Raw genomic sequence first — 23,138 nt, forward strand, 5'->3', positions numbered from 1 at the left:
TAGAACGTGTCAAAGATAATCAGAAAAGTTTCTTTTTCTAAAATTGAAGCAGTTCTTAGGATTGGCAAGAGAGGTTCCTAAAACCTGAAGGTAACTTTACTTTTCTTCACTGGCAATTCTAACATGTTGGGTTAGCACCTGTATTTCAACGGCTAAATTACAAACAAAAGTATGCCAATTGTTAAATGTTGATCAACACTAATTTAGCAACCATGAAACGGAATCAATTTTGATGATATTGTCTAAGTTCCTTATATATCCAACGTTAAAACAACACTAAACATGCATCTCTTCGACAATGTGATGTACTTTTTGTAATTTGTAGGTGTACAATCTGCGGCGCTCGGCGGCTTTCAGAGAGAAGTGAAAAAGCTTACGGCACCTGGGATTCCCAGGCGGTCTTCCATCCAGGTACTAACCAGGCCCTGCTCTGCTTAACTTCCGAGATCAGACGAGATCGGGCGGAACCAGAGAGGTATGGCCGTAAGCTGCTTTTTATCTTTTTCCTAATCCTTTATAATGCGTCAAAAAATTATGTCACGCCTGCCGTTGGCATCTTTGTGTGGGTTAAATAAGGGTATGCAAAGAAGGCTGTGACATCCTATGCCGAAAATTGGATGGACTAGAGAAGACCCGCCCAGAAGTCCCAGCCAATCGGTGGATGGCCATTGCAGTCCCCGCCACCTCAAATGGCCTGACGATGGTATGGACGTAAGCCACCTTTCATCTTCTTCCTATTGCATCTCTTCTACAATGTGAAATACTTTTTACAATTGTGTAGGTGTACAATCTGCGGCGCTGGGCGGCTTTCGGAGAGAGAAGTGAAAAAGCTTACGGCACCTGGGATTCCCAGGCGGTCTTCCATCCAGGTACTAACCAGGCCCTGCTCTGCTTAGCTTCCGAGATCAGACGAGATCGGGCGGAACCAGAGAGGTATGGCCGTAAGCTGCTTTAATATCTTTTTCCTAATCCTTTAGAACGTGTCAAAGATAATCAGAAAAGTTTCTTTTTCTAAAATTGAAGCAGTTCTTAGGATTGGCAAGAGAGGTTCCTAAAACCTGAAGGTAACTTTACTTTTCTTCACTGGCAATTCTAACATGTTGGGTTAGCACCTGTATTTCAACGGCTAAATTACAAACAAAAGTATGCCAATTGTTAAATGTTGATCAACACTAATTTAGCAACCATGAAACGGAATCAATTTTGATGATATTGTCTAAGTTCCTTATATATCCAACGTTAAAACAACACTAAACATGCATCTCTTCGACAATGTGATGTACTTTTTGTAATTTGTAGGTGTACAATCTGCGGCGCTCGGCGGCTTTCAGAGAGAAGTGAAAAAGCTTACGGCACCTGGGATTCCCAGGCGGTCTTCCATCCAGGTACTAACCAGGCCCTGCTCTGCTTAGCTTCCGAGATCAGACGAGATCGGGCGGAACCAGAGAGGTATGGCCGTAAGCTGCTTTTTATCTTTTTCCTAATCCTTTATAATGCGTCAAAAAATTATGTCACGCCTGCCGTTGGCATCTTTGTGTGGGTTAAATAAGGGTATGCAAAGAAGGCTGTGACATCCTATGCCGAAAATTGGATGGACTAGAGAAGACCCGGCCAGGAGTCCCAGCCAATCGGTGGATGGCCATTGCAGTCCCCGCCACCTCAAATGGCCTGACGATGGTATGGACGTAAGCCACCTTTCATCTTCTTCCTATTGCATCTCTTCTACAATGTGAAATACTTTTTACAATTGTGTAGGTGTACAATCTGCGGCGCTGGGCGGCTTTCGGAGAGAGAAGTGAAAAAGCTTACGGCACCTGGGATTCCCAGGCGGTCTTCCATCCAGGTACTAACCAGGCCCTGCTCTGCTTAGCTTCCGAGATCAGACGAGATCGGGCGGAACCAGAGAGGTATGGCCGTAAGCTGCTTTAATATCTTTTTCCTAATCCTTTGGAACGTGTCAAAGATAATCAGAAAAGTTTCTTTTTCTAAAATTGAAGCAGTTCTTAGGATTGGCAAGAGAGGTTCCTAAAACCTGAAGGTAACTTTACTTTTCTTCACTGGCAATTCTAACATGTTGGGTTAGCACCTGTATTTCAACGGCTAAATTACAAACAAAAGTATGCCAATTGTTAAATGTTGATCAACACTAATTTAGCAACCATGAAACGGAATCAATTTTGATGATATTGTCTAAGTTCCTTATATATCCAACGTTAAAACAACACTAAACATGCATCTCTTCGACAATGTGATGTACTTTTTGTAATTTGTAGGTGTACAATCTGCGGCGCTCGGCAGCTTTCAGAGAGAAGTGAAAAGCTTACGGCACCTGGGATTCCCAGGCGGTCTTCCATCCAGGTACTAACCAGGCCCTGCTCTGCTTAGCTTCCGAGATCAGACGAGATCGGGCGGAACCAGAGAGGTATGGCCGTAAGCTGCTTTTTATCTTTTTCCTAATCCTTTAGAACGTGTCAAAGATAATCAGAAGAGTTTCTCTTTCTAAAATTGAAGCAGTTCTTAGGATTGGCAAGAGAGGTTCCTAAAACCTGAAGGTAACTTTACTTTTCTTCACTGGCAATTCTAACATGTTGGGTTAGCACCTGTATTTCAACGGCTAAATTACAAACAAAAGTAGGCCAATTGTTAAATGTTGATCAACACTAATTTAGCAACCATGAAACGGAATCAATTTTGATGATATTGTCTAAGTTCCTTATATATCCAACGTTAAAACAACACTAAACATGCATCTCTTCGACAATGTGATATACTTTTTGTAATTTGTAGGTGTACAATCTGCGGCGCTCGGCGGCTTTCAGAGAGAAGTGAAAAAGCTTACGGCACCTGGGATTCCCAGGCGGTCTTCCATCCAGGTACTAACCAGGCCCTGCTCTGCTTAGCTTCCGAGATCAGACGAGATCGGGCGGAACCAGAGAGGTATGGCCGTAAGCTGCTTTTTATCTTTTTCCTAATCCTTTATAATGCGTCAAAAAATTATGTCACGCCTGCCGTTGGCATCTTTGTGTGGGTTAAATAAGGGTATGCAAAGAAGGCTGTGACATCCTATGCCGAAAATTGGATGGACTAGAGAAGACCCGCCCAGGAGTCCCAGCCAATCGGTGGATGGCCATTGCAGTCCCCGCCACCTCAAATGGCCTGACGATGGTATGGACGTAAGCCACCTTTCATCTTCTTCCTATTGCATCTCTTCTACAATGTGAAATACTTTTTACAATTGTGTAGGTGTACAATCTGCGGCGCTGGGCGGCTTTCGGAGAGAGAAGTGAAAAAGCTTACGGCACCTGGGATTCCCAGGCGGTCTTCCATCCAGGTACTAACCAGTCCCTGCTCTGCTTAGCTTCCGAGATCAGACGAGATCGGGCGGAACCAGAGAGGTATGGCCGTAAGCTGCTTTTTATCTTTTTCCTAATCCTTTAGAACGTGTCAAAGATAATCAGAAAAGTTTCTTTTTCTAAAATTGAAGCAGTTCTTAGGATTGGCAAGAGAGGTTCCTAAAACCTGAAGGTAACTTTACTTTTCTTCACTGGCAATTCTAACATGTTGGGTTAGCACCTGTATTTCAACGGCTAAATTACAAACAAAAGTAGGCCAATTGTTAAATGTTGATCAACACTAATTTAGCAACCATGAAACGGAATCAATTTTGATGATATTGTCTAAGTTCCTTATATATCCAACGTTAAAACAACACTAAACATGCATCTCTTCGACAATGTGATATACTTTTTGTAATTTGTAGGTGTACAATCTGCGGCGCTCGGCGGCTTTCAGAGAGAAGTGAAAAAGCTTACGGCACCTGGGATTCCCAGGCGGTCTTCCATCCAGGTACTAACCAGGCCCTGCTCTGCTTAGCTTCCGAGATCAGACGAGATCGGGCGGAACCAGAGAGGTATGGCCGTAAGCTGCTTTTTATCTTTTTCCTAATCCTTTATAATGCGTCAAAAAATTATGTCACGCCTGCCGTTGGCATCTTTGTGTGGGTTAAATAAGGGTATGCAAAGAAGGCTGTGACATCCTATGCCGAAAATTGGATGGACTAGAGAAGACCCGCCCAGGAGTCCCAGCCAATCGGTGGATGGCCATTGCAGTCCCCGCCACCTCAAATGGCCTGACGATGGTATGGACGTAAGCCACCTTTCATCTTCTTCCTATTGCATCTCTTCTACAATGTGAAATACTTTTTACAATTGTGTAGGTGTACAATCTGCGGCGCTGGGCGGCTTTCGGAGAGAGAAGTGAAAAAGCTTACGGCACCTGGGATTCCCAGGCGGTCTTCCATCCAGGTACTAACCAGGCCCTGCTCTGCTTAGCTTCCGAGATCAGACGAGATCGGGCGGAACCAGAGAGGTATGGCCGTAAGCTGCTTTTTATCTTTTTCCTAATCCTTTAGAACGTGTCAAAGATAATCAGAAGAGTTTCTTTTTCTAAAATTGAAGCAGTTCTTAGGATTGGCAAGAGAGGTTCCTAAAACCTGAAGGTAACTTTACTTTTCTTCACTGGCAATTCTAACATGTTGGGTTAGCACCTGTATTTCAACGGCTAAATTACAAACAAAAGTATGCCAATTGTTAAATGTTGATCAACACTAATTTAGCAACCATGAAACGGAATCAATTTTGATGATATTGTCTAAGTTCCTTATATATCCAACGTTAAAACAACACTAAACATGCATCTCTTCGACAATGTGATGTACTTTTTGTAATTTGTAGGTGTACAATCTGCGGCGCTCGGCAGCTTTCAGAGAGAAGTGAAAAGCTTACGGCACCTGGGATTCCCAGGCGGTCTTCCATCCAGGTACTAACCAGGCCCTGCTCTGCTTAGCTTCCGAGATCAGACGAGATCGGGCGGAACCAGAGAGGTATGGCCGTAAGCTGCTTTTTATCTTTTTCCTAATCCTTTAAAACGTGTCAAAGATAATCAGAAGAGTTTCTTTTTCTAAAATTGAAGCAGTTCTTAGGATTGGCAAGAGAGGTTCCTAAAACCTGAAGGTAACTTTACTTTTCTTCACTGGCAATTCTAACATGTTGGGTTAGCACCTGTATTTCAACGGCTAAATTACAAACAAAAGTAGGCCAATTGTTAAATGTTGATCAACACTAATTTAGCAACCATGAAACGGAATCAATTTTGATGATATTGTCTAAGTTCCTTATATATCCAACGTTAAAACAACACTAAACATGCATCTCTTCGACAATGTGATATACTTTTTGTAATTTGTAGGTGTACAATCTGCGGCGCTCGGCGGCTTTCAGAGAGAAGTGAAAAAGCTTACGGCACCTGGGATTCCCAGGCGGTCTTCCATCCAGGTACTAACCAGGCCCTGCTCTGCTTAGCTTCCGAGATCAGACGAGATCGGGCGGAACCAGAGAGGTATGGCCGTAAGCTGCTTTTTATCTTTTTCCTAATCCTTTATAATGCGTCAAAAAATTATGTCACGCCTGCCGTTGGCATCTTTGTGTGGGTTAAATAAGGGTATGCAAAGAAGGCTGTGACATCCTATGCCGAAAATTGGATGGACTAGAGAAGACCCGCCCAGGAGTCCCAGCCAATCGGTGGATGGCCATTGCAGTCCCCGCCACCTCAAATGGCCTGACGATGGTATGGACGTAAGCCACCTTTCATCTTCTTCCTATTGCATCTCTTCTACAATGTGAAATACTTTTTACAATTGTGTAGGTGTACAATCTGCGGCGCTGGGCGGCTTTCGGAGAGAGAAGTGAAAAAGCTTACGGCACCTGGGATTCCCAGGCGGTCTTCCATCCAGGTACTAACCAGGCCCTGCTCTGCTTAGCTTCCGAGATCAGACGAGATCGGGCGGAACCAGAGAGGTATGGCCGTAAGCTGCTTTAATATCTTTTTCCTAATCCTTTAGAACGTGTCAAAGATAATCAGAAAAGTTTCTTTTTCTAAAATTGAAGCAGTTCTTAGGATTGGCAAGAGAGGTTCCTAAAACCTGAAGGTAACTTTACTTTTCTTCACTGGCAATTCTAACATGTTGGGTTAGCACCTGTATTTCAACGGCTAAATTACAAACAAAAGTAGGCCAATTGTTAAATGTTGATCAACACTAATTTAGCAACCATGAAACGGAATCAATTTTGATGATATTGTCTAAGTTCCTTATATATCCAACGTTAAAACAACACTAAACATGCATCTCTTCGACAATGTGATATACTTTTTGTAATTTGTAGGTGTACAATCTGCGGCGCTCGGCGGCTTTCAGAGAGAAGTGAAAAAGCTTACGGCACCTGGGATTCCCAGGCGGTCTTCCATCCAGGTACTAACCAGGCCCTGCTCTGCTTAGCTTCCGAGATCAGACGAGATCGGGCGGAACCAGAGAGGTATGGCCGTAAGCTGCTTTAATATCTTTTTCCTAATCCTTTAGAACGTGTCAAAGATAATCAGAAAAGTTTCTTTTTCTAAAATTGAAGCAGTTCTTAGGATTGGCAAGAGAGGTTCCTAAAACCTGAAGGTAACTTTACTTTTCTTCACTGGCAATTCTAACATGTTGGGTTAGCACCTGTATTTCAACGGCTAAATTACAAACAAAAGTATGCCAATTGTTAAATGTTGATCAACACTAATTTAGCAACCATGAAACGGAATCAATTTTGATGATATTGTCTAAGTTCCTTATATATCCAACGTTAAAACAACACTAAACATGCATCTCTTCGACAATGTGATGTACTTTTTGTAATTTGTAGGTGTACAATCTGCGGCGCTCGGCGGCTTTCAGAGAGAAGTGAAAAAGCTTAGGGCACCTGGGATTCCCAGGCGGTCTTCCATCCAGGTACTAACCAGGCCCTGCTCTGCTTAACTTCCGAGATCAGACGAGATCGGGCGGAACCAGAGAGGTATGGCCGTAAGCTGCTTTTTATCTTTTTCCTAATCCTTTATAATGCGTCAAAAAATTATGTCACGCCTGCCGTTGGCATCTTTGTGTGGGTTAAATAAGGGTATGCAAAGAAGGCTGTGACATCCTATGCCGAAAATTGGATGGACTAGAGAAGACCCGCCCAGAAGTCCCAGCCAATCGGTGGATGGCCATTGCAGTCCCCGCCACCTCAAATGGCCTGACGATGGTATGGACGTAAGCCACCTTTCATCTTCTTCCTATTGCATCTCTTCTACAATGTGAAATACTTTTTACAATTGTGTAGGTGTACAATCTGCGGCGCTGGGCGGCTTTCGGAGAGAGAAGAGAAAAAGCTTACGGCACCTGGGATCCCCAGGCGGTCTTCCATCCAGGTACTAACCAGGCCCTGCTCTGCTTAGCTTCCGAGATCAGACGAGATCGGGCGGAACCAGAGAGGTATGGCCGTACGCTGCTTTTTATCTTTTTCCTAATCCTTTAAAACGTGTCAAAGATAATCAGAAGAGTTTCTTTTTCTAAAATTGAAGCAGTTCTTAGGATTGGCAAGAGAGGTTCCTAAAACCTGAAGGTAACTTTACTTTTCTTCACTGGCAATTCTAACATGTTGGGTTAGCACCTGTATTTCAACGGCTAAATTACAAACAAAAGTAGGCCAATTGTTAAATGTTGATCAACACTAATTTAGCAACCATGAAACGGAATCAATTTTGATGATATTGTCTAAGTTCCTTATATATCCAACGTTAAAACAACACTAAACATGCATCTCTTCGACAATGTGATATACTTTTTGTAATTTGTAGGTGTACAATCTGCGGCGCTCGGCGGCTTTCAGAGAGAAGTGAAAAAGCTTACGGCACCTGGGATTCCCAGGCGGTCTTCCATCCAGGTACTAAGCAGGCCCTGCTCTGCTTAGCTTCCGAGATCAGACGAGATCGGGCGGAACCAGAGAGGTATGGCCGTAAGCTGCTTTTTATCTTTTTCCTAATCCTTTAGAACGTGTCAAAGATAATCAGAAGAGTTTCTTTTTCTAAAATTGAAGCAGTTCTTAGGATTGGCAAGAGAGGTTCCTAAAACCTGAAGGTAACTTTACTTTTCTTCACTGGCAATTCTAACATGTTGGGTTAGCACCTGTATTTCAACGGCTAAATTACAAACAAAAGTATGCCAATTGTTAAATGTTGATCAACACTAATTTAGCAACCATGAAACGGAATCAATTTTGATGATATTGTCTAAGTTCCTTATATATCCAACGTTAAAACAACACTAAACATGCATCTCTTCGACAATGTGATATACTTTTTGTAATTTGTAGGTGTACAATCTGCGGCGCTCGGCGGCTTTCAGAGAGAAGTGAAAAAGCTTACGGCACCTGGGATTCCCAGGCGGTCTTCCATCCAGGTACTAACCAGGCCCTGCTCTGCTTAGCTTCCGAGATCAGACGAGATCGGGCGGAACCAGAGAGGTATGGCCGTAAGCTGCTTTTTATCTTTTTCCTAATCCTTTAAAACGTGTCAAAGATAATCAGAAGAGTTTCTTTTTCTAAAATTGAAGCAGTTCTTAGGATTGGCAAGAGAGGTTCCTAAAACCTGAAGGTAACTTTACTTTTCTTCACTGGCAATTCTAACATGTTGGGTTAGCACCTGTATTTCAACGGCTAAATTACAAACAAAAGTAGGCCAATTGTTAAATGTTGATCAACACTAATTTAGCAACCATGAAACGGAATCAATTTTGATGATATTGTCTAAGTTCCTTATATATCCAACGTTAAAACAACACTAAACATGCATCTCTTCGACAATGTGATATACTTTTTGTAATTTGTAGGTGTACAATCTGCGGCGCTCGGCGGCTTTCAGAGAGAAGTGAAAAAGCTTACGGCACCTGGGATTCCCAGGCGGTCTTCCATCCAGGTACTAACCAGGCCCTGCTCTGCTTAGCTTCCGAGATCAGACGAGATCGGGCGGAACCAGAGAGGTATGGCCGTAAGCTGCTTTTTATCTTTTTCCTAATCCTTTAAAACGTGTCAAAGATAATCAGAAGAGTTTCTTTTTCTAAAATTGAAGCAGTTCTTAGGATTGGCAAGAGAGGTTCCTAAAACCTGAAGGTAACTTTACTTTTCTTCACTGGCAATTCTAACATGTTGGGTTAGCACCTGTATTTCAACGGCTAAATTACAAACAAAAGTAGGCCAATTGTTAAATGTTGATCAACACTAATTTAGCAACCATGAAACGGAATCAATTTTGATGATATTGTCTAAGTTCCTTATATATCCAACGTTAAAACAACACTAAACATGCATCTCTTCGACAATGTGATATACTTTTTGTAATTTGTAGGTGTACAATCTGCGGCGCTCGGCGGCTTTCAGAGAGAAGTGAAAAAGCTTACGGCACCTGGGATTCCCAGGCGGTCTTCCATCCAGGTACTAACCAGGCCCTGCTCTGCTTAGCTTCCGAGATCAGACGAGATCGGGCGGAACCAGAGAGGTATGGCCGTAAGCTGCTTTTTATCTTTTTCCTAATCCTTTATAATGCGTCAAAAAATTATGTCACGCCTGCCGTTGGCATCTTTGTGTGGGTTAAATAAGGGTATGCAAAGAAGGCTGTGACATCCTATGCCGAAAATTGGATGGACTAGAGAAGACCCGCCCAGGAGTCCCAGCCAATCGGTGGATGGCCATTGCAGTCCCCGCCACCTCAAATGGCCTGACGATGGTATGGACGTAAGCCACCTTTCATCTTCTTCCTATTGCATCTCTTCTACAATGTGAAATACTTTTTACAATTGTGTAGGTGTACAATCTGCGGCGCTGGGCGGCTTTCGGAGAGAGAAGTGAAAAAGCTTACGGCACCTGGGATTCCCAGGCGGTCTTCCATCCAGGTACTAACCAGGCCCTGCTCTGCTTAGCTTCCGAGATCAGACGAGATCGGGCGGAACCAGAGAGGTATGGCCGTAAGCTGCTTTTGATCTTTTTCCTAATCCTTTAAAACGTGTCAAAGATAATCAGAAGAGTTTCTTTTTCTAAAATTGAAGCAGTTCTTAGGATTGGCAAGAGAGGTTCCTAAAACCTGAAGGTAACTTTACTTTTCTTCACTGGCAATTCTAACATGTTGGGTTAGCACCTGTATTTCAAAGGCTAAATTACAAACAAAAGTATGCCAATTGTTAAATGTTGATCAACACTAATTTAGCAACCATGAAACGGAATCAATTTTGATGATATTGTCTAAGTTCCTTATATATCCAACGTTAAAACAACACTAAACATGCATCTCTTCGACAATGTGATGTACTTTTTGTAATTTGTAGGTGTACAATCTGCGGCGCTCGGCAGCTTTCAGAGAGAAGTGAAAAAGCTTACGGCACCTGGGATTCCCAGGCGGTCTTCCATCCAGGTACTAACCAGGCCCTGCTCTGCTTAGCTTCCGAGATCAGACGAGATCGGGCGGAACCAGAGAGGTATGGCCGTAAGCTGCTTTTTATCTTTTTCCTAATCCTTTAAAACGTGTCAAAGATAATCAGAAGAGTTTCTTTTTCTAAAATTGAAGCAGTTCTTAGGATTGGCAAGAGAGGTTCCTAAAACCTGAAGGTAACTTTACTTTTCTTCACTGGCAATTCTAACATGTTGGGTTAGCACCTGTATTTCAACGGCTAAATTACAAACAAAAGTAGGCCAATTGTTAAATGTTGATCAACACTAATTTAGCAACCATGAAACGGAATCAATTTTGATGATATTGTCTAAGTTCCTTATATATCCAACGTTAAAACAACACTAAACATGCATCTCTTCGACAATGTGATGTACTTTTTGTAATTTGTAGGTGTACAATCTGCGGCGCTCGGCGGCTTTCAGAGAGAAGTGAAAAAGCTTACGGCACCTGGGATTCCCAGGCGGTCTTCCATCCAGGTACTAACCAGGCCCTGCTCTGCTTAACTTCCGAGATCAGACGAGATCGGGCGGAACCAGAGAGGTATGGCCGTAAGCTGCTTTTTATCTTTTTCCTAATCCTTTATAATGCGTCAAAAAATTATGTCACGCCTGCCGTTGGCATCTTTGTGTGGGTTAAATAAGGGTATGCAAAGAAGGCTGTGACATCCTATGCCGAAAATTGGATGGACTAGAGAAGACCCGCCCAGAAGTCCCAGCCAATCGGTGGATGGCCATTGCAGTCCCCGCCACCTCAAATGGCCTGACGATGGTATGGACGTAAGCCACCTTTCATCTTCTTCCTATTGCATCTCTTCTACAATGTGAAATACTTTTTACAATTGTGTAGGTGTACAATCTGCGGCGCTGGGCGGCTTTCGGAGAGAGAAGTGAAAAAGCTTACGGCACCTGGGATTCCCAGGCGGTCTTCCATCCAGGTACTAACCAGGCCCTGCTCTGCTTAGCTTCCGAGATCAGACGAGATCGGGCGGAACCAGAGAGGTATGGCCGTAAGCTGCTTTTTATCTTTTTCCTAATCCTTTAGAACGTGTCAAAGATAATCAGAAGAGTTTCTTTTTCTAAAATTGAAGCAGTTCTTAGGATTGGCAAGAGAGGTTCCTAAAACCTGAAGGTAACTTTACTTTTCTTCACTGGCAATTCTAACATGTTGGGTTAGCACCTGTATTTCAACGGCTAAATTACAAACAAAAGTATGCCAATTGTTAAATGTTGATCAACACTAATTTAGCAACCATGAAACGGAATCAATTTTGATGATATTGTCTAAGTTCCTTATATATCCAACGTTAAAACAACACTAAACATGCATCTCTTCGACAATGTGATGTACTTTTTGTAATTTGTAGGTGTACAATCTGCGGCGCTCGGCAGCTTTCAGAGAGAAGTGAAAAGCTTACGGCACCTGGGATTCCCAGGCGGTCTTCCATCCAGGTACTAACCAGGCCCTGCTCTGCTTAGCTTCCGAGATCAGACGAGATCGGGCGGAACCAGAGAGGTATGGCCGTAAGCTGCTTTTTATCTTTTTCCTAATCCTTTAAAACGTGTCAAAGATAATCAGAAGAGTTTCTTTTTCTAAAATTGAAGCAGTTCTTAGGATTGGCAAGAGAGGTTCCTAAAACCTGAAGGTAACTTTACTTTTCTTCACTGGCAATTCTAACATGTTGGGTTAGCACCTGTATTTCAACGGCTAAATTACAAACAAAAGTAGGCCAATTGTTAAATGTTGATCAACACTAATTTAGCAACCATGAAACGGAATCAATTTTGATGATATTGTCTAAGTTCCTTATATATCCAACGTTAAAACAACACTAAACATGCATCTCTTCGACAATGTGATATACTTTTTGTAATTTGTAGGTGTACAATCTGCGGCGCTCGGCGGCTTTCAGAGAGAAGTGAAAAAGCTTACGGCACCTGGGATTCCCAGGCGGTCTTCCATCCAGGTACTAACCAGGCCCTGCTCTGCTTAGCTTCCGAGATCAGACGAGATCGGGCGGAACCAGAGAGGTATGGCCGTAAGCTGCTTTTTATCTTTTTCCTAATCCTTTATAATGCGTCAAAAAATTATGTCACGCCTGCCGTTGGCATCTTTGTGTGGGTTAAATAAGGGTATGCAAAGAAGGCTGTGACATCCTATGCCGAAAATTGGATGGACTAGAGAAGACCCGCCCAGGAGTCCCAGCCAATCGGTGGATGGCCATTGCAGTCCCCGCCACCTCAAATGGCCTGACGATGGTATGGACGTAAGCCACCTTTCATCTTCTTCCTATTGCATCTCTTCTACAATGTGAAATACTTTTTACAATTGTGTAGGTGTACAATCTGCGGCGCTGGGCGGCTTTCGGAGAGAGAAGTGAAAAAGCTTACGGCACCTGGGATTCCCAGGCGGTCTTCCATCCAGGTACTAACCAGGCCCTGCTCTGCTTAGCTTCCGAGATCAGACGAGATCGGGCGGAACCAGAGAGGTATGGCCGTAAGCTGCTTTAATATCTTTTTCCTAATCCTTTAGAACGTGTCAAAGATAATCAGAAAAGTTTCTTTTTCTAAAATTGAAGCAGTTCTTAGGATTGGCAAGAGAGGTTCCTAAAACCTGAAGGTAACTTTACTTTTCTTCACTGGCAATTCTAACATGTTGGGTTAGCACCTGTATTTCAAAGGCTAAATTACAAACAAAAGTATGCCAATTGTTAAATGTTGATCAACACTAATTTAGCAACCATGAAACGGAATCAATTTTGATGATATTGTCTAAGTTCCTTATATATCCAACGTTAAAACAACACTAAACATGCATCTCTTCGACAATGTGATGTACTTTTTGTAATTTGTAGGTGTACAATCTGCGGCGCTCGGCAGCTTTCAGAGAGAAGTGAAAAAGCTTACGGCACCTGGGATTCCCAGGCGGTCTTCCATCCAGGTACTAACCAGGCCCTGCTCTGCTTAGCTTCCGAGATCAGACGAGATCGGGCGGAACCAGAGAGGTATGGCCGTAAGCTGCTTTTTATCTTTTTCCTAATCCTTTAAAACGTGTCAAAGATAATCAGAAGAGTTTCTTTTTCTAAAATTGAAGCAGTTCTTAGGATTGGCAAGAGAGGTTCCTAAAACCTGAAGGTAACTTTACTTTTCTTCACTGGCAATTCTAACATGTTGGGTTAGCACCTGTATTTCAACGGCTAAATTACAAACAAAAGTAGGCCAATTGTTAAATGTTGATCAACACTAATTTAGCAACCATGAAACGGAATCAATTTTGATGATATTGTCTAAGTTCCTTATATATCCAACGTTAAAACAACACTAAACATGCATCTCTTCGACAATGTGATGTACTTTTTGTAATTTGTAGGTGTACAATCTGCGGCGCTCGGCGGCTTTCAGAGAGAAGTGAAAAAGCTTACGGCACCTGGGATTCCCAGGCGGTCTTCCATCCAGGTACTAACCAGGCCCTGCTCTGCTTAACTTCCGAGATCAGACGAGATCGGGCGGAACCAGAGAGGTATGGCCGTAAGCTGCTTTTTATCTTTTTCCTAATCCTTTATAATGCGTCAAAAAATTATGTCACGCCTGCCGTTGGCATCTTTGTGTGGGTTAAATAAGGGTATGCAAAGAAGGCTGTGACATCCTATGCCGAAAATTGGATGGACTAGAGAAGACCCGCCCAGAAGTCCCAGCCAATCGGTGGATGGCCATTGCAGTCCCCGCCACCTCAAATGGCCTGACGATGGTATGGACGTAAGCCACCTTTCATCTTCTTCCTATTGCATCTCTTCTACAATGTGAAATACTTTTTACAATTGTGTAGGTGTACAATCTGCGGCGCTGGGCGGCTTTCGGAGAGAGAAGAGAAAAAGCTTACGGCACCTGGGATCCCCAGGCGGTCTTCCATCCAGGTACTAACCAGGCCCTGCTCTGCTTAGCTTCCGAGATCAGACGAGATCGGGCGGAACCAGAGAGGTATGGCCGTACGCTGCTTTTTATCTTTTTCCTAATCCTTTAAAACGTGTCAAAGATAATCAGAAGAGTTTCTTTTTCTAAAATTGAAGCAGTTCTTAGGATTGGCAAGAGAGGTTCCTAAAACCTGAAGGTAACTTTACTTTTCTTCACTGGCAATTCTAACATGTTGGGTTAGCACCTGTATTTCAACGGCTAAATTACAAACAAAAGTAGGCCAATTGTTAAATGTTGATCAACACTAATTTAGCAACCATGAAACGGAATCAATTTTGATGATATTGTCTAAGTTCCTTATATATCCAACGTTAAAACAACACTAAACATGCATCTCTTCGACAATGTGATATACTTTTTGTAATTTGTAGGTGTACAATCTGCGGCGCTCGGCGGCTTTCAGAGAGAAGTGAAAAAGCTTACGGCACCTGGGATTCCCAGGCGGTCTTCCATCCAGGTACTAAGCAGGCCCTGCTCTGCTTAGCTTCCGAGATCAGACGAGATCGGGCGGAACCAGAGAGGTATGGCCGTAAGCTGCTTTTTATCTTTTTCCTAATCCTTTAGAACGTGTCAAAGATAATCAGAAGAGTTTCTTTTTCTAAAATTGAAGCAGTTCTTAGGATTGGCAAGAGAGGTTCCTAAAACCTGAAGGTAACTTTACTTTTCTTCACTGGCAATTCTAACATGTTGGGTTAGCACCTGTATTTCAACGGCTAAATTACAAACAAAAGTATGCCAATTGTTAAATGTTGATCAACACTAATTTAGCAACCATGAAACGGAATCAATTTTGATGATATTGTCTAAGTTCCTTATATATCCAACGTTAAAACAACACTAAACATGCATCTCTTCGACAATGTGATATACTTTTTGTAATTTGTAGGTGTACAATCTGCGGCGCTCGGCGGCTTTCAGAGAGAAGTGAAAAAGCTTACGGCACCTGGGATTCCCAGGCGGTCTTCCATCCAGGTACTAACCAGGCCCTGCTCTGCTTAGCTTCCGAGATCAGACGAGATCGGGCGGAACCAGAGAGGTATGGCCGTAAGCTGCTTTTTATCTTTTTCCTAATCCTTTAAAACGTGTCAAAGATAATCAGAAGAGTTTCTTTTTCTAAAATTGAAGCAGTTCTTAGGATTGGCAAGAGAGGTTCCTAAAACCTGAAGGTAACTTTACTTTTCTTCACTGGCAATTCTAACATGTTGGGTTAGCACCTGTATTTCAACGGCTAAATTACAAACAAAAGTAGGCCAATTGTTAAATGTTGATCAACACTAATTTAGCAACCATGAAACGGAATCAATTTTGATGATATTGTCTAAGTTCCTTATATATCCAACGTTAAAACAACACTAAACATGCATCTCTTCGACAATGTGATATACTTTTTGTAATTTGTAGGTGTACAATCTGCGGCGCTCGGCGGCTTTCAGAGAGAAGTGAAAAAGCTTACGGCACCTGGGATTCCCAGGCGGTCTTCCATCCAGGTACTAACCAGGCCCTGCTCTGCTTAGCTTCCGAGATCAGACGAGATCGGGCGGAACCAGAGAGGTATGGCCGTAAGCTGCTTTTTATCTTTTTCCTAATCCTTTAAAACGTGTCAAAGATAATCAGAAGAGTTTCTTTTTCTAAAATTGAAGCAGTTCTTAGGATTGGCAAGAGAGGTTCCTAAAACCTGAAGGTAACTTTACTTTTCTTCACTGGCAATTCTAACATGTTGGGTTAGCACCTGTATTTCAACGGCTAAATTACAAACAAAAGTAGGCCAATTGTTAAATGTTGATCAACACTAATTTAGCAACCATGAAACGGAATCAATTTTGATGATATTGTCTAAGTTCCTTATATATCCAACGTTAAAACAACACTAAACATGCATCTCTTCGACAATGTGATATACTTTTTGTAATTTGTAGGTGTACAATCTGCGGCGCTCGGCGGCTTTCAGAGAGAAGTGAAAAAGCTTACGGCACCTGGGATTCCCAGGCGGTCTTCCATCCAGGTACTAACCAGGCCCTGCTCTGCTTAGCTTCCGAGATCAGACGAGATCGGGCGGAACCAGAGAGGTATGGCCGTAAGCTGCTTTTTATCTTTTTCCTAATCCTTTATAATGCGTCAAAAAATTATGTCACGCCTGCCGTTGGCATCTTTGTGTGGGTTAAATAAGGGTATGCAAAGAAGGCTGTGACATCCTATGCCGAAAATTGGATGGACTAGAGAAGACCCGCCCAGGAGTCCCAGCCAATCGGTGGATGGCCATTGCAGTCCCCGCCACCTCAAATGGCCTGACGATGGTATGGACGTAAGCCACCTTTCATCTTCTTCCTATTGCATCTCTTCTACAATGTGAAATACTTTTTACAATTGTGTAGGTGTACAATCTGCGGCGCTGGGCGGCTTTCGGAGAGAGAAGTGAAAAAGCTTACGGCACCTGGGATTCCCAGGCGGTCTTCCATCCAGGTACTATCCAGGCCCTGCTCTGCTTAGCTTCCGAGATCAGACGAGATCGGGCGGAACCAGAGAGGTATGGCCGTAAGCTGCTTTAATATCTTTTTCCTAATCCTTTAGAACGTGTCAAAGATAATCAGAAAAGTTTCTTTTTCTAAAATTGAAGCAGTTCTTAGGATTGGCAAGAGAGGTTCCTAAAACCTGAAGGTAACTTTACTTTTCTTCACTGGCAATTCTAACATGTTGGGTTAGCACCTGTATTTCAACGGCTAAATTACAAACAAAAGTATGCCAATTGTTAAATGTTGATCAACACTAATTTAGCAACCATGAAACGGAATCAATTTTGATGATATTGTCTAAGTTCCTTATATATCCAACGTTAAAACAACACTAAACATGCATCTCTTCGACAATGTGATGTACTTTTTGTAATTTGTAGGTGTACAATCTGCGGCGCTCGGCGGCTTTCAGAGAGAAGTGAAAAAGCTTACGGCACCTGGGATTCCCAGGCGGTCTTCCATCCAGGTACTAACCAGGCCCTGCTCTGCTTAACTTCCGAGATCAGACGAGATCGGGCGGAACCAGAGAGGTATGGCCGTAAGCTGCTTTTTATCTTTTTCCTAATCCTTTATAATGCGTCAAAAAATTATGTCACGCCTGCCGTTGGCATCTTTGTGTGGGTTAAATAAGGGTATGCAAAGAAGGCTGTGACATCCTATGCCGAAAATTGGATGGACTAGAGAAGACCCGCCCAGAAGTCCCAGCCAATCGGTGGATGGCCATTGCAGTCCCCGCCACCTCAAATGGCCTGACGATGGTATGGACGTAAGCCACCTTTCATCTTCTTCCTATTGCATCTCTTCTACAATGTGAAATACTTTTTACAATTGTGTAGGTGTACAATCTGCGGCGCTGGGCGGCTTTCGGAGAGAGAAGAGAAAAAGCTTACGGCACCTGGGATCCCCAGGCGGTCTTCCATCCAGGTACTAACCAGGCCCTGCTCTGCTTAGCTTCCGAGATCAGACGAGATCGGGCGGAACCAGAGAGGTATGGCCGTACGCTGCTTTTTATCTTTTTCCTAATCCTTTAAAACGTGTCAAAGATAATCAGAAGAGTTTCTTTTTCTAAAATTGAAGCAGTTCTTAGGATTGGCAAGAGAGGTTCCTAAAACCTGAAGGTAACTTTACTTTTCTTCACTGGCAATTCTAACATGTTGGGTTAGCACCTGTATTTCAACGGCTAAATTACAAACAAAAGTAGGCCAATTGTTAAATGTTGATCAACACTAATTTAGCAACCATGAAACGGAATCAATTTTGATGATATTGTCTAAGTTCCTTATATATCCAACGTTAAAACAACACTAAACATGCATCTCTTCGACAATGTGATATACTTTTTGTAATTTGTAGGTGTACAATCTGCGGCGCTCGGCGGCTTTCAGAGAGAAGTGAAAAAGCTTACGGCACCTGGGATTCCCAGGCGGTCTTCCATCCAGGTACTAAGCAGGCCCTGCTCTGCTTAGCTTCCGAGATCAGACGAGATCGGGCGGAACCAGAGAGGTATGGCCGTAAGCTGCTTTTTATCTTTTTCCTAATCCTTTAGAACGTGTCAAAGATAATCAGAAGAGTTTCTTTTTCTAAAATTGAAGCAGTTCTTAGGATTGGCAAGAGAGGTTCCTAAAACCTGAAGGTAACTTTACTTTTCTTCACTGGCAATTCTAACATGTTGGGTTAGCACCTGTATTTCAACGGCTAAATTACAAACAAAAGTATGCCAATTGTTAAATGTTGATCAACACTAATTTAGCAACCATGAAACGGAATCAATTTTGATGATATTGTCTAAGTTCCTTATATATCCAACGTTAAAACAACACTAAACATGCATCTCTTCGACAATGTGATATACTTTTTGTAATTTGTAGGTGTACAATCTGCGGCGCTCGGCGGCTTTCAGAGAGAAGTGAAAAAGCTTACGGCACCTGGGATTCCCAGGCGGTCTTCCATCCAGGTACTAACCAGGCCCTGCTCTGCTTAGCTTCCGAGATCAGACGAGATCGGGCGGAACCAGAGAGGTATGGCCGTAAGCTGCTTTTTATCTTTTTCCTAATCCTTTAAAACGTGTCAAAGATAATCAGAAGAGTTTCTTTTTCTAAAATTGAAGCAGTTCTTAGGATTGGCAAGAGAGGTTCCTAAAACCTGAAGGTAACTTTACTTTTCTTCACTGGCAATTCTAACATGTTGGGTTAGCACCTGTATTTCAACGGCTAAATTACAAACAAAAGTAGGCCAATTGTTAAATGTTGATCAACACTAATTTAGCAACCATGAAACGGAATCAATTTTGATGATATTGTCTAAGTTCCTTATATATCCAACGTTAAAACAACACTAAACATGCATCTCTTCGACAATGTGATATACTTTTTGTAATTTGTAGGTGTACAATCTGCGGCGCTCGGCGGCTTTCAGAGAGAAGTGAAAAAGCTTACGGCACCTGGGATTCCCAGGCGGTCTTCCATCCAGGTACTAACCAGGCCCTGCTCTGCTTAGCTTCCGAGATCAGACGAGATCGGGCGGAACCAGAGAGGTATGGCCGTAAGCTGCTTTTTATCTTTTTCCTAATCCTTTAAAACGTGTCAAAGATAATCAGAAGAGTTTCTTTTTCTAAAATTGAAGCAGTTCTTAGGATTGGCAAGAGAGGTTCCTAAAACCTGAAGGTAACTTTACTTTTCTTCACTGGCAATTCTAACATGTTGGGTTAGCACCTGTATTTCAACGGCTAAATTACAAACAAAAGTAGGCCAATTGTTAAATGTTGATCAACACTAATTTAGCAACCATGAAACGGAATCAATTTTGATGATATTGTCTAAGTTCCTTATATATCCAACGTTAAAACAACACTAAACATGCATCTCTTCGACAATGTGATATACTTTTTGTAATTTGTAGGTGTACAATCTGCGGCGCTCGGCGGCTTTCAGAGAGAAGTGAAAAAGCTTACGGCACCTGGGATTCCCAGGCGGTCTTCCATCCAGGTACTAACCAGGCCCTGCTCTGCTTAGCTTCCGAGATCAGACGAGATCGGGCGGAACCAGAGAGGTATGGCCGTAAGCTGCTTTTTATCTTTTTCCTAATCCTTTATAATGCGTCAAAAAATTATGTCACGCCTGCCGTTGGCATCTTTGTGTGGGTTAAATAAGGGTATGCAAAGAAGGCTGTGACATCCTATGCCGAAAATTGGATGGACTAGAGAAGACCCGCCCAGGAGTCCCAGCCAATCGGTGGATGGCCATTGCAGTCCCCGCCACCTCAAATGGCCTGACGATGGTATGGACGTAAGCCACCTTTCATCTTCTTCCTATTGCATCTCTTCTACAATGTGAAATACTTTTTACAATTGTGTAGGTGTACAATCTGCGGCGCTGGGCGGCTTTCGGAGAGAGAAGTGAAAAAGCTTACGGCACCTGGGATTCCCAGGCGGTCTTCCATCCAGGTACTATCCAGGCCCTGCTCTGCTTAGCTTCCGAGATCAGACGAGATCGGGCGGAACCAGAGAGGTATGGCCGTACGCTGCTTTTTATCTTTTTCCTAATCCTTTAAAACGTGTCAAAGATAATCAGAAGAGTTTCTTTTTCTAAAATTGAAGCAGTTCTTAGGATTGGCAAGAGAGGTTCCTAAAACCTGAAGGTAACTTTACTTTTCTTCACTGGCAATTCTAACATGTTGGGTTAGCACCTGTATTTCAACGGCTAAATTACAAACAAAAGTAGGCCAATTGTTAAATGTTGATCAACACTAATTTAGCAACCATGAAACGGAATCAATTTTGATGATATTGTCTAAGTTCCTTATATATCCAACGTTAAAACAACACTAAACATGCATCTCTTCGACAATGTGATATACTTTTTGTAATTTGTAGGTGTACAATCTGCGGCGCTCGGCGGCTTTCAGAGAGAAGTGAAAAAGCTTACGGCACCTGGGATTCCCAGGCGGTCTTCCATCCAGGTACTAAGCAGGCCCTGCTCTGCTTAGCTTCCGAGATCAGACGAGATCGGGCGGAACCAGAGAGGTATGGCCGTAAGCTGCTTTTTATCTTTTTCCTAATCCTTTAGAACGTGTCAAAGATAATCAGAAGAGTTTCTTTTTCTAAAATTGAAGCAGTTCTTAGGATTGGCAAGAGAGGTTCCTAAAACCTGAAGGTAACTTTACTTTTCTTCACTGGCAATTCTAACATGTTGGGTTAGCACCTGTATTTCAACGGCTAAATTACAAACAAAAGTATGCCAATTGTTAAATGTTGATCAACACTAATTTAGCAACCATGAAACGGAATCAATTTTGATGATATTGTCTAAGTTCCTTATATATCCAACGTTAAAACAACACTAAACATGCATCTCTTTGACAATGTGATATACTTTTTGTAATTTGTAGGTGTACAATCTGCGGCGCTCGGCGGCTTTCAGAGAGAAGTGAAAAAGCTTACGGCACCTGGGATTCCCAGGCGGTCTTCCATCCAGGTACTAACCAGGCCCTGCTCTGCTTAGCTTCCGAGATCAGACGAGATCGGGCGGAACCAGAGAGGTATGGCCGTAAGCTGCTTTTTATCTTTTTCCTAATCCTTTAAAACGTGTCAAAGATAATCAGAAGAGTTTCTTTTTCTAAAATTGAAGCAGTTCTTAGGATTGGCAAGAGAGGTTCCTAAAACCTGAAGGTAACTTTACTTTTCTTCACTGGCAATTCTAACATGTTGGGTTAGCACCTGTATTTCAACGGCTAAATTACAAACAAAAGTAGGCCAATTGTTAAATGTTGATCAACACTAATTTAGCAACCATGAAACGGAATCAATTTTGATGATATTGTCTAAGTTCCTTATATATCCAACGTTAAAACAACACTAAACATGCATCTCTTCGACAATGTGATATACTTTTTGTAATTTGTAGGTGTACAATCTGCGGCGCTCGGCGGCTTTCAGAGAGAAGTGAAAAAGCTTACGGCACCTGGGATTCCCAGGCGGTCTTCCATCCAGGTACTAACCAGGCCCTGCTCTGCTTAGCTTCCGAGATCAGACGAGATCGGGCGGAACCAGAGAGGTATGGCCGTAAGCTGCTTTTTATCTTTTTCCTAATCCTTTAAAACGTGTCAAAGATAATCAGAAGAGTTTCTTTTTCTAAAATTGAAGCAGTTCTTAGGATTGGCAAGAGAGGTTCCTAAAACCTGAAGGTAACTTTACTTTTCTTCACTGGCAATTCTAACATGTTGGGTTAGCACCTGTATTTCAACGGCTAAATTACAAACAAAAGTAGGCCAATTGTTAAATGTTGATCAACACTAATTTAGCAACCATGAAACGGAATCAATTTTGATGATATTGTCTAAGTTCCTTATATATCCAACGTTAAAACAACACTAAACATGCATCTCTTCGACAATGTGATATACTTTTTGTAATTTGTAGGTGTACAATCTGCGGCGCTCGGCGGCTTTCAGAGAGAAGTGAAAAAGCTTACGGCACCTGGGATTCCCAGGCGGTCTTCCATCCAGGTACTAACCAGGCCCTGCTCTGCTTAGCTTCCGAGATCAGACGAGATCGGGCGGAACCAGAGAGGTATGGCCGTAAGCTGCTTTTTATCTTTTTCCTAATCCTTTATAATGCGTCAAAAAATTATGTCACGCCTGCCGTTGGCATCTTTGTGTGGGTTAAATAAGGGTATGCAAAGAAGGCTGTGACATCCTATGCCGAAAATTGGATGGACTAGAGAAGACCCGCCCAGGAGTCCCAGCCAATCGGTGGATGGCCATTGCAGTCCCCGCCACCTCAAATGGCCTGACGATGGTATGGACGTAAGCCACCTTTCATCTTCTTCCTATTGCATCTCTTCTACAATGTGAAATACTTTTTACAATTGTGTAGGTGTACAATCTGCGGCGCTGGGCGGCTTTCGGAGAGAGAAGTGAAAAAGCTTACGGCACCTGGGATTCCCAGGCGGTCTTCCATCCAGGTACTATCCAGGCCCTGCTCTGCTTAGCTTCCGAGATCAGACGAGATCGGGCGGAACCAGAGAGGTATGGCCGTAAGCTGCTTTAATATCTTTTTCCTAATCCTTTAGAACGTGTCAAAGATAATCAGAAAAGTTTCTTTTTCTAAAATTGAAGCAGTTCTTAGGATTGGCAAGAGAGGTTCCTAAAACCTGAAGGTAACTTTACTTTTCTTCACTGGCAATTCTAACATGTTGGGTTAGCACCTGTATTTCAACGGCTAAATTACAAACAAAAGTATGCCAATTGTTAAATGTTGATCAACACTAATTTAGCAACCATGAAACGGAATCAATTTTGATGATATTGT

The 23,138-nt window shown here is 42.6% G+C and overlaps 46 non-coding genes across 46 annotated transcripts; all 46 read right to left on the bottom strand.

The window, feature by feature from the left end:
• Nucleotides 1-370: 370 nt before the first annotated feature.
• LOC134114862 (5S ribosomal RNA) lies at nucleotides 371-489 on the bottom strand. The gene has a single exon (XR_009947223.1). It is a non-coding gene; the product is annotated as a 5S ribosomal RNA (ribosomal RNA).
• A 339-nt stretch (nucleotides 490-828) lies between these two features.
• Nucleotides 829-947, bottom strand: LOC134114122 (5S ribosomal RNA). Its single transcript, XR_009946488.1, has one exon. It is a non-coding gene; the product is annotated as a 5S ribosomal RNA (ribosomal RNA).
• Nucleotides 948-1,344: 397 nt separating this feature from the next.
• Nucleotides 1,345-1,463, bottom strand: LOC134114123 (5S ribosomal RNA). The gene has a single exon (XR_009946489.1). It is a non-coding gene; the product is annotated as a 5S ribosomal RNA (ribosomal RNA).
• Nucleotides 1,464-1,802: 339 nt separating this feature from the next.
• Nucleotides 1,803-1,921, bottom strand: LOC134114125 (5S ribosomal RNA). Its single transcript, XR_009946491.1, has one exon. It is a non-coding gene; the product is annotated as a 5S ribosomal RNA (ribosomal RNA).
• Nucleotides 1,922-2,317: 396 nt separating this feature from the next.
• LOC134114126 (5S ribosomal RNA) lies at nucleotides 2,318-2,436 on the bottom strand. The gene has a single exon (XR_009946492.1). It is a non-coding gene; the product is annotated as a 5S ribosomal RNA (ribosomal RNA).
• A 396-nt stretch (nucleotides 2,437-2,832) lies between these two features.
• LOC134114127 (5S ribosomal RNA) lies at nucleotides 2,833-2,951 on the bottom strand. Its single transcript, XR_009946493.1, has one exon. It is a non-coding gene; the product is annotated as a 5S ribosomal RNA (ribosomal RNA).
• Nucleotides 2,952-3,290: 339 nt separating this feature from the next.
• LOC134114655 (5S ribosomal RNA) lies at nucleotides 3,291-3,409 on the bottom strand. The gene has a single exon (XR_009947022.1). It is a non-coding gene; the product is annotated as a 5S ribosomal RNA (ribosomal RNA).
• A 396-nt stretch (nucleotides 3,410-3,805) lies between these two features.
• On the bottom strand, nucleotides 3,806-3,924 carry LOC134114128 (5S ribosomal RNA). The gene has a single exon (XR_009946494.1). It is a non-coding gene; the product is annotated as a 5S ribosomal RNA (ribosomal RNA).
• Nucleotides 3,925-4,263: 339 nt separating this feature from the next.
• LOC134114129 (5S ribosomal RNA) lies at nucleotides 4,264-4,382 on the bottom strand. The gene has a single exon (XR_009946495.1). It is a non-coding gene; the product is annotated as a 5S ribosomal RNA (ribosomal RNA).
• Nucleotides 4,383-4,777: 395 nt separating this feature from the next.
• Nucleotides 4,778-4,896, bottom strand: LOC134114130 (5S ribosomal RNA). The gene has a single exon (XR_009946496.1). It is a non-coding gene; the product is annotated as a 5S ribosomal RNA (ribosomal RNA).
• Nucleotides 4,897-5,292: 396 nt separating this feature from the next.
• LOC134114131 (5S ribosomal RNA) lies at nucleotides 5,293-5,411 on the bottom strand. The gene has a single exon (XR_009946497.1). It is a non-coding gene; the product is annotated as a 5S ribosomal RNA (ribosomal RNA).
• A 339-nt stretch (nucleotides 5,412-5,750) lies between these two features.
• LOC134114132 (5S ribosomal RNA) lies at nucleotides 5,751-5,869 on the bottom strand. Its single transcript, XR_009946498.1, has one exon. It is a non-coding gene; the product is annotated as a 5S ribosomal RNA (ribosomal RNA).
• Nucleotides 5,870-6,266: 397 nt separating this feature from the next.
• Nucleotides 6,267-6,385, bottom strand: LOC134114133 (5S ribosomal RNA). The gene has a single exon (XR_009946499.1). It is a non-coding gene; the product is annotated as a 5S ribosomal RNA (ribosomal RNA).
• Nucleotides 6,386-6,782: 397 nt separating this feature from the next.
• Nucleotides 6,783-6,901, bottom strand: LOC134114567 (5S ribosomal RNA). The gene has a single exon (XR_009946934.1). It is a non-coding gene; the product is annotated as a 5S ribosomal RNA (ribosomal RNA).
• A 339-nt stretch (nucleotides 6,902-7,240) lies between these two features.
• Nucleotides 7,241-7,359, bottom strand: LOC134114728 (5S ribosomal RNA). The gene has a single exon (XR_009947095.1). It is a non-coding gene; the product is annotated as a 5S ribosomal RNA (ribosomal RNA).
• A 396-nt stretch (nucleotides 7,360-7,755) lies between these two features.
• LOC134114543 (5S ribosomal RNA) lies at nucleotides 7,756-7,874 on the bottom strand. Its single transcript, XR_009946910.1, has one exon. It is a non-coding gene; the product is annotated as a 5S ribosomal RNA (ribosomal RNA).
• Nucleotides 7,875-8,270: 396 nt separating this feature from the next.
• LOC134114134 (5S ribosomal RNA) lies at nucleotides 8,271-8,389 on the bottom strand. Its single transcript, XR_009946500.1, has one exon. It is a non-coding gene; the product is annotated as a 5S ribosomal RNA (ribosomal RNA).
• A 396-nt stretch (nucleotides 8,390-8,785) lies between these two features.
• LOC134114136 (5S ribosomal RNA) lies at nucleotides 8,786-8,904 on the bottom strand. The gene has a single exon (XR_009946502.1). It is a non-coding gene; the product is annotated as a 5S ribosomal RNA (ribosomal RNA).
• Nucleotides 8,905-9,300: 396 nt separating this feature from the next.
• On the bottom strand, nucleotides 9,301-9,419 carry LOC134114137 (5S ribosomal RNA). Its single transcript, XR_009946503.1, has one exon. It is a non-coding gene; the product is annotated as a 5S ribosomal RNA (ribosomal RNA).
• A 339-nt stretch (nucleotides 9,420-9,758) lies between these two features.
• LOC134114138 (5S ribosomal RNA) lies at nucleotides 9,759-9,877 on the bottom strand. Its single transcript, XR_009946504.1, has one exon. It is a non-coding gene; the product is annotated as a 5S ribosomal RNA (ribosomal RNA).
• A 396-nt stretch (nucleotides 9,878-10,273) lies between these two features.
• On the bottom strand, nucleotides 10,274-10,392 carry LOC134114139 (5S ribosomal RNA). The gene has a single exon (XR_009946505.1). It is a non-coding gene; the product is annotated as a 5S ribosomal RNA (ribosomal RNA).
• Nucleotides 10,393-10,788: 396 nt separating this feature from the next.
• Nucleotides 10,789-10,907, bottom strand: LOC134114873 (5S ribosomal RNA). Its single transcript, XR_009947234.1, has one exon. It is a non-coding gene; the product is annotated as a 5S ribosomal RNA (ribosomal RNA).
• A 339-nt stretch (nucleotides 10,908-11,246) lies between these two features.
• Nucleotides 11,247-11,365, bottom strand: LOC134114140 (5S ribosomal RNA). The gene has a single exon (XR_009946506.1). It is a non-coding gene; the product is annotated as a 5S ribosomal RNA (ribosomal RNA).
• A 395-nt stretch (nucleotides 11,366-11,760) lies between these two features.
• LOC134114141 (5S ribosomal RNA) lies at nucleotides 11,761-11,879 on the bottom strand. Its single transcript, XR_009946507.1, has one exon. It is a non-coding gene; the product is annotated as a 5S ribosomal RNA (ribosomal RNA).
• Nucleotides 11,880-12,275: 396 nt separating this feature from the next.
• Nucleotides 12,276-12,394, bottom strand: LOC134114142 (5S ribosomal RNA). The gene has a single exon (XR_009946508.1). It is a non-coding gene; the product is annotated as a 5S ribosomal RNA (ribosomal RNA).
• Nucleotides 12,395-12,733: 339 nt separating this feature from the next.
• On the bottom strand, nucleotides 12,734-12,852 carry LOC134114143 (5S ribosomal RNA). Its single transcript, XR_009946509.1, has one exon. It is a non-coding gene; the product is annotated as a 5S ribosomal RNA (ribosomal RNA).
• Nucleotides 12,853-13,249: 397 nt separating this feature from the next.
• LOC134114144 (5S ribosomal RNA) lies at nucleotides 13,250-13,368 on the bottom strand. Its single transcript, XR_009946510.1, has one exon. It is a non-coding gene; the product is annotated as a 5S ribosomal RNA (ribosomal RNA).
• A 396-nt stretch (nucleotides 13,369-13,764) lies between these two features.
• LOC134114884 (5S ribosomal RNA) lies at nucleotides 13,765-13,883 on the bottom strand. The gene has a single exon (XR_009947245.1). It is a non-coding gene; the product is annotated as a 5S ribosomal RNA (ribosomal RNA).
• A 339-nt stretch (nucleotides 13,884-14,222) lies between these two features.
• LOC134114729 (5S ribosomal RNA) lies at nucleotides 14,223-14,341 on the bottom strand. Its single transcript, XR_009947096.1, has one exon. It is a non-coding gene; the product is annotated as a 5S ribosomal RNA (ribosomal RNA).
• A 396-nt stretch (nucleotides 14,342-14,737) lies between these two features.
• On the bottom strand, nucleotides 14,738-14,856 carry LOC134114544 (5S ribosomal RNA). Its single transcript, XR_009946911.1, has one exon. It is a non-coding gene; the product is annotated as a 5S ribosomal RNA (ribosomal RNA).
• Nucleotides 14,857-15,252: 396 nt separating this feature from the next.
• Nucleotides 15,253-15,371, bottom strand: LOC134114145 (5S ribosomal RNA). The gene has a single exon (XR_009946511.1). It is a non-coding gene; the product is annotated as a 5S ribosomal RNA (ribosomal RNA).
• Nucleotides 15,372-15,767: 396 nt separating this feature from the next.
• Nucleotides 15,768-15,886, bottom strand: LOC134114147 (5S ribosomal RNA). The gene has a single exon (XR_009946513.1). It is a non-coding gene; the product is annotated as a 5S ribosomal RNA (ribosomal RNA).
• A 396-nt stretch (nucleotides 15,887-16,282) lies between these two features.
• LOC134114148 (5S ribosomal RNA) lies at nucleotides 16,283-16,401 on the bottom strand. The gene has a single exon (XR_009946514.1). It is a non-coding gene; the product is annotated as a 5S ribosomal RNA (ribosomal RNA).
• A 339-nt stretch (nucleotides 16,402-16,740) lies between these two features.
• LOC134114276 (5S ribosomal RNA) lies at nucleotides 16,741-16,859 on the bottom strand. The gene has a single exon (XR_009946642.1). It is a non-coding gene; the product is annotated as a 5S ribosomal RNA (ribosomal RNA).
• Nucleotides 16,860-17,256: 397 nt separating this feature from the next.
• LOC134114895 (5S ribosomal RNA) lies at nucleotides 17,257-17,375 on the bottom strand. Its single transcript, XR_009947256.1, has one exon. It is a non-coding gene; the product is annotated as a 5S ribosomal RNA (ribosomal RNA).
• Nucleotides 17,376-17,714: 339 nt separating this feature from the next.
• LOC134114730 (5S ribosomal RNA) lies at nucleotides 17,715-17,833 on the bottom strand. Its single transcript, XR_009947097.1, has one exon. It is a non-coding gene; the product is annotated as a 5S ribosomal RNA (ribosomal RNA).
• Nucleotides 17,834-18,229: 396 nt separating this feature from the next.
• LOC134114545 (5S ribosomal RNA) lies at nucleotides 18,230-18,348 on the bottom strand. The gene has a single exon (XR_009946912.1). It is a non-coding gene; the product is annotated as a 5S ribosomal RNA (ribosomal RNA).
• Nucleotides 18,349-18,744: 396 nt separating this feature from the next.
• Nucleotides 18,745-18,863, bottom strand: LOC134114149 (5S ribosomal RNA). Its single transcript, XR_009946515.1, has one exon. It is a non-coding gene; the product is annotated as a 5S ribosomal RNA (ribosomal RNA).
• Nucleotides 18,864-19,259: 396 nt separating this feature from the next.
• LOC134114150 (5S ribosomal RNA) lies at nucleotides 19,260-19,378 on the bottom strand. Its single transcript, XR_009946516.1, has one exon. It is a non-coding gene; the product is annotated as a 5S ribosomal RNA (ribosomal RNA).
• A 396-nt stretch (nucleotides 19,379-19,774) lies between these two features.
• Nucleotides 19,775-19,893, bottom strand: LOC134114151 (5S ribosomal RNA). Its single transcript, XR_009946517.1, has one exon. It is a non-coding gene; the product is annotated as a 5S ribosomal RNA (ribosomal RNA).
• Nucleotides 19,894-20,232: 339 nt separating this feature from the next.
• On the bottom strand, nucleotides 20,233-20,351 carry LOC134114560 (5S ribosomal RNA). The gene has a single exon (XR_009946927.1). It is a non-coding gene; the product is annotated as a 5S ribosomal RNA (ribosomal RNA).
• Nucleotides 20,352-20,747: 396 nt separating this feature from the next.
• LOC134114546 (5S ribosomal RNA) lies at nucleotides 20,748-20,866 on the bottom strand. Its single transcript, XR_009946913.1, has one exon. It is a non-coding gene; the product is annotated as a 5S ribosomal RNA (ribosomal RNA).
• Nucleotides 20,867-21,262: 396 nt separating this feature from the next.
• On the bottom strand, nucleotides 21,263-21,381 carry LOC134114152 (5S ribosomal RNA). The gene has a single exon (XR_009946518.1). It is a non-coding gene; the product is annotated as a 5S ribosomal RNA (ribosomal RNA).
• Nucleotides 21,382-21,777: 396 nt separating this feature from the next.
• Nucleotides 21,778-21,896, bottom strand: LOC134114153 (5S ribosomal RNA). Its single transcript, XR_009946519.1, has one exon. It is a non-coding gene; the product is annotated as a 5S ribosomal RNA (ribosomal RNA).
• A 396-nt stretch (nucleotides 21,897-22,292) lies between these two features.
• Nucleotides 22,293-22,411, bottom strand: LOC134114154 (5S ribosomal RNA). Its single transcript, XR_009946520.1, has one exon. It is a non-coding gene; the product is annotated as a 5S ribosomal RNA (ribosomal RNA).
• Nucleotides 22,412-22,750: 339 nt separating this feature from the next.
• On the bottom strand, nucleotides 22,751-22,869 carry LOC134114277 (5S ribosomal RNA). Its single transcript, XR_009946643.1, has one exon. It is a non-coding gene; the product is annotated as a 5S ribosomal RNA (ribosomal RNA).
• Nucleotides 22,870-23,138: the final 269 nt, after the last annotated feature.

Source organism: Pungitius pungitius, unplaced genomic scaffold (assembly GCF_949316345.1).
Source record: "Pungitius pungitius unplaced genomic scaffold, fPunPun2.1 scaffold_34, whole genome shotgun sequence".
Taxonomy (NCBI): domain Eukaryota; kingdom Metazoa; phylum Chordata; class Actinopteri; order Perciformes; family Gasterosteidae; genus Pungitius; species Pungitius pungitius.